Source organism: Cherax quadricarinatus, chromosome 3, assembly GCF_038502225.1.
Source record: "Cherax quadricarinatus isolate ZL_2023a chromosome 3, ASM3850222v1, whole genome shotgun sequence".
In the NCBI taxonomy this organism is placed as follows: domain Eukaryota; kingdom Metazoa; phylum Arthropoda; class Malacostraca; order Decapoda; family Parastacidae; genus Cherax; species Cherax quadricarinatus.
The window spans coordinates 75,186,316-75,193,815 of record NC_091294.1 but is presented as its reverse complement, the minus strand read 5'-3'; the positions used below and the strand labels follow the sequence as shown (position 1 = coordinate 75,193,815).

The window sequence follows — 7,500 nt, the reverse complement described above, 5'->3', positions numbered from 1 at the left end:
GCACAACATCCCCCACCCATCCTTCAGAGGGAAGGCTCTGTACTTTCCACCTCCTGAAGCACAACATCCCCCCACCCATCCTTCAGAGGGAAGGCTCTGTTCTTTCCACCTCCTGAAGCACAACATCCCCCACCCATCCTTCAGAGGGAGGGCTCTGTACTTTCCACCTCTTTCAGAATAGGTCAGGAAACAGAACAGGTGTTTCCTGACCCGGGTCACAGTCACATAATAACCCGCCACTGGAACATTTGCTCATCTGACCGTGGCCTTCCACTGCCTTACCTATCCACCCCTTTTAAAATTAACATAATTTTGCTTCAGAGTCTAGTTATTGCACTTCTTATTTCCAGGACTCAGTTTTGATACCAGTGACTGTTGTAGTAGCGAGAAAAATTTAGGAAAGACAGCTGGTGTAGGAGAGGTCAGGTCTTGGTGTGGACCCATCTGGTGGAAATATAAACACAAATGCAGTATAATGTGATCCTTTATTGACAACGTTTCACCCACACAGTGGGCTTTTTCAAGTCACACACGGATCCGTGTGTGACTTGAAAAAGCCCACTGTGTGGGTGAAACGTTGTCAATAAAGAATCACATTATACTGCATTTGTGTTTATATTTCCATTGTGTCGGTATTTTATACCATTTAGACCCATCTGGTGTTACTTAGTCGAGGTCGGCCTTACATACGTAGCTCATCCTACGTTTAGGAAACATTGTGTAGGAGGAGGAGGATGGTGGAGGGTACAGGAAGGGTAGGCGAGAGGTGGAGGGGATATATGAAGGGAAGAAGGGTGGTGGAGTGGTATTAAAGGGAAGGGGGTGGATGCTAGTTTGCCCAGTGTGTCTAATTGAACGACAGGTTGAAGGTTGTGAGATTTTAGGCAACACCAAATAATGAAAAGAATAAGAAAAATAGCGATAACATATTTTTTAATCATAATTGATTAAACTGTTTTCCTGTTAGAAAATACAAACGGTAGAAATAAATTCTGTATTCTCAGTCAGCAAAAAAAAAAAAAAATCAAAGTAGAAATTTATTAATATTACGTATCTAATCCTCATTGAATTGAAAAAAAATGAATTTTTTTTTAATCTAAAGCAATAGTGACAAAATTTATGAAGACATAGATATTCCTTAGGTATTATCAGGTACAATCACTGACTGTCTTTCATTCAGATTGTAATCAGGTCATCTCTGGACTGACAGAAAAACTGGGTGATGTCAGAGGGACTGTATCGTCATTCATAAGTGTTATCATTGTGCTTGTAGGACCTAACCGGTCTAAATACCAGCTTATTGTAGCACAATCAGTAGAACAATCAAAGATGAAGAATAAATTATACACCAGATGATTGTTTTTTGGGATAATACACATTACCATCTCCAAGATGTATATATACAATTATTTACTTCATGTACGATGCGTATGAACCAGTGAACCAGGTTGTCAATAGAATTTAGAGTGAAAAAAATGAGAAGTTTCGCTGCTACAGCTACAAAATATTCATACAGAAGATATAATTTAAGTATGGTGTTAGCCAGCTCAAGGCACGTGAGAATCTGGGGGTCCAGGCTGTACCTGCAGGCAAGGTATCTTCATCCTGGCCACTCTTCCTCACCATGAAGCAAACAGACAACCTCCATTACAGAGTCATGTCATCCAAAACCTTCCACTAAACGTGTGAGGCTCGAACTCAAGGCAGGCGAGTTCTAAAACCCTTAATCCAAGCGTTCGTGCTTCACTCGTTCTGTGATTTATTTGTAGTCGTGTTATTACGCTTTTCCGATACCCATATGTCGGTGATACACATATCTAGGCAAGCAAAGACCTGTAGCAGCTAAATCTGGTTTAAAATGACGCTCAAGAATTTGGTTCCCCGTGATATTCGTCAAAAACAAGGTTACGCTTGGCGTATACCAGAGGCGATAGATTTACACGCGTAACTCACGAAGACGCTTTGGGACTTCTTACGAAATTATGTAACATCAAAATCTCTCAATATTGAGTTTAAAATACGAAGAAAAAATTACATTTAATAAATTGAAGTTGGAAATATGATCAACAATCAGGCATGATTATAACTTTAAAAATTATAACAGATAAGTAACTCAACTATGTGAAGATCAGTAACAGTAAACAGAGGTACTACGATATCGCTGACCAGTACCGCAAGTCTGGAATACTAGCTTGAAGCCAGAACCAAGTTAAGCACCTGAAGGCCAGATACATGCTCTCACGCCAGCTACTAGGAATACCTAAAAGAATTCAGCTTTATATTATTGACAAATGTATTAAACGGAGAGTTAGAGGCATCGGGAAGATAGAAGGAATATTTTGAGGAATTGTTAAATGTTGATGAAGATAGGGAAGCTGTGATTATGTATATTGGGCAAGGAGGTATAACATCTTGTAGGAGTGAGGAAGAGCTAGTTGTGAGTGTGGGAAAATTCGTGAGGCAGTCCATAGAATGGAAGGTGGTAAGGCAGCTGGGATTGATGGGATAAAGATAGAAATGTTAAAAGCAGATGGGGATATAATTTTGGAATGGTCGGTGTTTTTGTTTAATAAATGTATTTGGCGTGTTTCTTTACACCGGTTGTCTATGTTCCCCATCAGTAAAATGGGTACCTGGCTGTTAGTGGACTGATGTGGGTCGCATCCTGGTACAAAACTGACCTAATTTGCGGGAAATGCTCTGCATAACAAGCGGCTTTCTATATAGTAGTATGTCATTAATGTCAGCTATAGTCTGTATACCTTTTACATGTACTGGTAGTAAATAAAGATATTATTATTATTATTATTATTATTATTATTATTATTATTATTATTATTATTATTATTATTATTATTATTATTATTATATACAACATAGACAGATGGTACACTTGCTATGATCCACAGGCACGTTATATAATAATAATAATAATAATAATAATAATAATAATAATAATAATAATAATAATAATAATAATCTTTATTTCTACCAGTACATGTACAAGGTATACAGACCGTAGCTGTCATCAATGACATACTACTACGTAGAAAGCCGCTTGTTATGCAGAGCATTTCCCGCAAATTAGGTGAGTGTCCCAGGATGCGACCCACATCAGTCCACTAACACCCAGGTACCTATTTTATTGATTGGTGAACAGGGACAACAGGTGTCTTTAGGATACACGTCCTGATGTTTCCACCCGTACCGAGAATCGAACCACGGACTTCAGTTTGTGAGCTTGAGTGCGCTACCAATCAAACTTAGGAACAGAAATTCGACAATGAATAAGAGAGAATAAGTGGAATAGGTGAATAAGTTAGTGTCGGAGGTTGTGAAATAAAACTCTTGATTTAAATTAAAAAATGGACGTGAAAGAGGAGTTAAGTTACGACGTAAGGAACCAAGAGATTAAGCTCAATGTACCCCTCACACAGTACAGTAAGTACACTCTGCGTGGTGTACACACTCCGACCTTTACCCATTCCCTCTCCTTACCATTCCCCTCCCTCTACCACTCTTTATTTCTCGTTTCTCCTCCTTACTGCCACCCATTCCAGTTAACGACAGTCCGGCTCAGCCCATTTTGGCTCTCCCTCTACCTAAACCATTCTCTTCCTTCTACTTTCACCTTCCCTTCTATTCTTCCTCTTTCCTTCATACATCCTTACCTTTTCTTAATCCTCACCTTCCTTTGGACCTGCCTTTTCATTGGCCACTCTACTCTCCCTTGATTCTCTCCTCTAATTGTTCTTTTCCATTACGTGGAACTATTCTTCCCTTGATCCTACCCTTCCATTACTCTTACCTTCCCTTTTACATACATCTTCATTTTGGCCCTAACTTTCCCTCGGTATCTCCCCTGATCTTTCCAGCTTCGCACTTTGTCTTCCGACATCGAGAAAAGTTCAGATGACTTAGTGACAATCATTATTGCATACACAAATTTTCGCTTGTCCTATATGGCAAGATGAGCGTTGCTATTTAAGCCAAGATCGCAAGTTCTGCCTATTCGGCACGACATATATATATATATATATATATATATATATATATATATATATATATATATATATATATATATATATATATATATATATATATATATATATACAACCACTGTGAAAGAATAGTGAAATTCCTAGTGCTTTCGTGACTTCTCACCTTATCAAGGATCTATAAAGACAATACATCAAAGGAAGGCATATAAAGGGTCTAGACCACACCTCACCATCACATCCCACAACAAAGCAACACCTGACGCGCAATGACACCCGACTCATAAGAAAGAAAGAACATTGCAACAGGGTTGCTGACCCAACTAGGCAGGTCCTTCACGACATACCACTAACAAAATATTTGCCCAGCCCAAGTACTCTTCCCAAGAATTAAGATTTATTATTTGTCCAATGTATTATTAAATTCTTCAAAAATCTGATTAATTATAAATGAACCTAATTTATATAAACCAAAGGAAATATTCATATTATTTTCACAACTGCTTTTTATGAAACAAGATTCAATTATATTCCTGTCGACCATGGACTTGCTTGATACTACTTTCTCAATTTTTTGAAAATCAATTGGATGGTTAAAATATCTTGCATGAATAAATACAGCATTGGAATCTTGTACAGTTCTAATGCTATATTTTTTTTATTGCTATTAACACATTGGCCGATTCCTACCAAGGCAGGTTGGCCCGAAAAAGAAAAACTTTCACCATCATTCACTCCATCACTGTCTTGCCAGAAGGGTGTTTTACACTACAGTTATAAAACTGCAACATTAACACTCCTCCTTCAGAGTGCAGACACTGTACTTCCCATCTCCAGGACTCAAGTCCGGCCTGCCGGTTTCCCTGAATCCCTTCATAAATGTTACTTTTCTCACACTCCAACAGCACGTCAAGTATTAAAAACCATTCGTCTCCATTCACTCCTATCAAATACACTCAACAATGCCTGCTGGAAGTCCAAGCCCCTCGCACACAAAACCTCCTTTACCCCCTCCCTCCAACCTTTCCTAGGCCGACCCCTACCCTGCCTTCCCTCCACTACAGATTTATACACTCTCGAAGTCATTCTGTTTCGCTCCATTCTCTCTACATCTCCCAACCACCTCAACAACCCTTCCTCAGCCCTCTGGACAACAGTTTTGGTAATCCCGCACCTCCTCCTAACTTCCAAACTTCGAATTGTCTGCATTATATTCACACTACACATTGCCCTCAGACATGACATCTCCACTGCCTCCAGCCTTCTCCTCGCTGCAACATTCATCACCCATGCTTCACACCCATATAAGAGCGTTGGTAAAACTATACTCTCATACATTCCCCTCTTTGCCTCCAAGGACAAAGTTCTTTGTCTCCACAGACTCCTAAGTGCACCGCTCACCCTTTTCCCCTCATCAATTCTATGATTCACCTCATCTTTCACAAACCCGTCCGCTGACACGTCCACTCCCAAATATCTGAATACATTCACCTCCTCCATACTCTCTCTCTCCAATCTAGTATCCAATCTCTCGTCACCTAATCTTTTTGTTATCCTCATAACTTTACTCTTTCCTATATTCACTTTCGATTTTCTTATTTTACACACCCTACTAAATTCATCTGCCAACCTCTGCAACTTCTCTTCAGAATCTCCCAAGATCCTATGTTTATGTTGTTTTAATCTTAGTTCGAGATTTTTATCAGTTTGACCGTAATAAACTTTATCGCAAATTTTACAAGGAATCTTATAGACACATCCATCAGCATTTTGGGGGGAATTCTTTATCAAAAGTTTTTTTTACTGTATCAAGATTTTTAAATACAACTTTGACATTAAAAGTCTTAAGAAGAGAAGGCATATCAACCAAGTTTTCATAGTAAGGGAGAACCAACATATTTTTAGTTGAATAAGGTTGGTTGTCCCTTTTTGGATTGTAAAAAGTATTTCTAGCAATTTGAAAAGATTTATCAATTACGTTTCTTGGGTATTTCAAATCATTACCTATTTCATAAATTTTGGATATTTCCTCATTATTACCCTTAATAATTAAAACATCTAGAAAAGGCAATGAGTTATTTTCTTCAAACTCAACAGTAAAGTTTATAGAATGGGCTAAGCTATTTAATTTGCCAAGGAAATGGTGTATATCTACATTCTTAGGAATAAGACACAGAATATCATCAACATATCATTTTCTAGATGTTATAATTATTAAGGGTAATAATAAATTCAAATTTAAAATTTACAGAAAACCTACAAATAACTGTTCCTATGTCCACTATTATTCTTTACATCAAGATAGAGTCAAACTGTCGGTTTTCTCATCAATGTTTTTGAGAACTTTGCGTATTTGTAGTCCAGTGTTCATAGATGAAGAAATATATATATATATATATATATATATATATATATATATATATATATATATATATATAAATATATATATATATATATATATATATACCGTGACAACGGTGTGATATCATGCAAAGTGGGAGAAAGAGGGATTAGGAGAGAGATGGAAAGAGGGATTACTGGAGGGAAAAAGGTATAGAGGGAAGAAGGTAAAAGGGAGTAAAATAAGAGATAAAATATGTGAATGGGGATTAAGGGTGGAAGGGAAAGAGGGATTTAGTAAGTGGAAGGGGGATTAATTGAAAGGAGGGATTAAATAGGGAAAATAGAATTGAGAGAGGGGAAAGAGGGGGAAAATAGGGAAAAAAGAGGGGTTAATGAAGGTGGTAAAGAGAGGTACAGAGAGATGAAGAGGGTTAAAGAGAGGTGGTAAATAGGGATTAATGGAGGGAAGGAAAGTGGGAGTAAGGATTGGGATGATTAAGTGAACGAAAGAGGGATTATAGGAGATATAGAGAGATTGATGAGGGAAGCAGGAAAAGATTGATAAGAGAGATAGAAAGGGATTGACAAGGGTGGTTGAAAATTATGATGAGTTAGGGAAAAAGGAATTACATGAGGGGGAAAAGGGAGGATTAAGGGAGGGAAAGAGGGAGGGGTAATGGAAAGCAGAATGAATGTAGGAGAAATTTTAATTAATAGAGAGGGAGAGTAAAAGCAATTGAGAGGGAGAAGGGGAAAGCAAATTAAGAGAGGGAGGGGGGGAAAAAGAGAGATTAAAAGAAGGGAGGAAGGAAGGAGGAATGGAAGAAGGGAGAACCACCCTAATTGTTCCTAAGTGAGCAATAACACAGCCATCATGACGTCAGTCTGGGGAAATAATAATAGACTTGGCGGGGAAAAACGGGGGGACGGGGAAATTAGACACTGTTTAGCGGGGGAAATTCCCTGATGCTAAATTGGCCGTTGGGGAAGTTTCCCGACACGAAAATGAGAGTGAGGGAAGATTTTGTGGCGAGAAGTTGACTACTGAGAAGAATTATTCTCATGTGATGGTGAGAGTGTGAGGACGTTGATGTAACCAGAGTTATGGTAGTGGAGTTTCCAGTCACATAAGTGATGGTAGGGGAGTTTCCAGTCACAT

General features: G+C 38.3%; 1 long non-coding RNA gene across 1 annotated transcript in view; it reads left to right on the top strand.

Moving 5' to 3' along the window:
• LOC138853775 (uncharacterized) overlaps positions 1-7,500 on the top strand; it is a 334,726-nt gene that overhangs the window by 270,052 nt on the left and 57,174 nt on the right. The gene's annotated exons all lie outside the window — the stretch shown is intronic.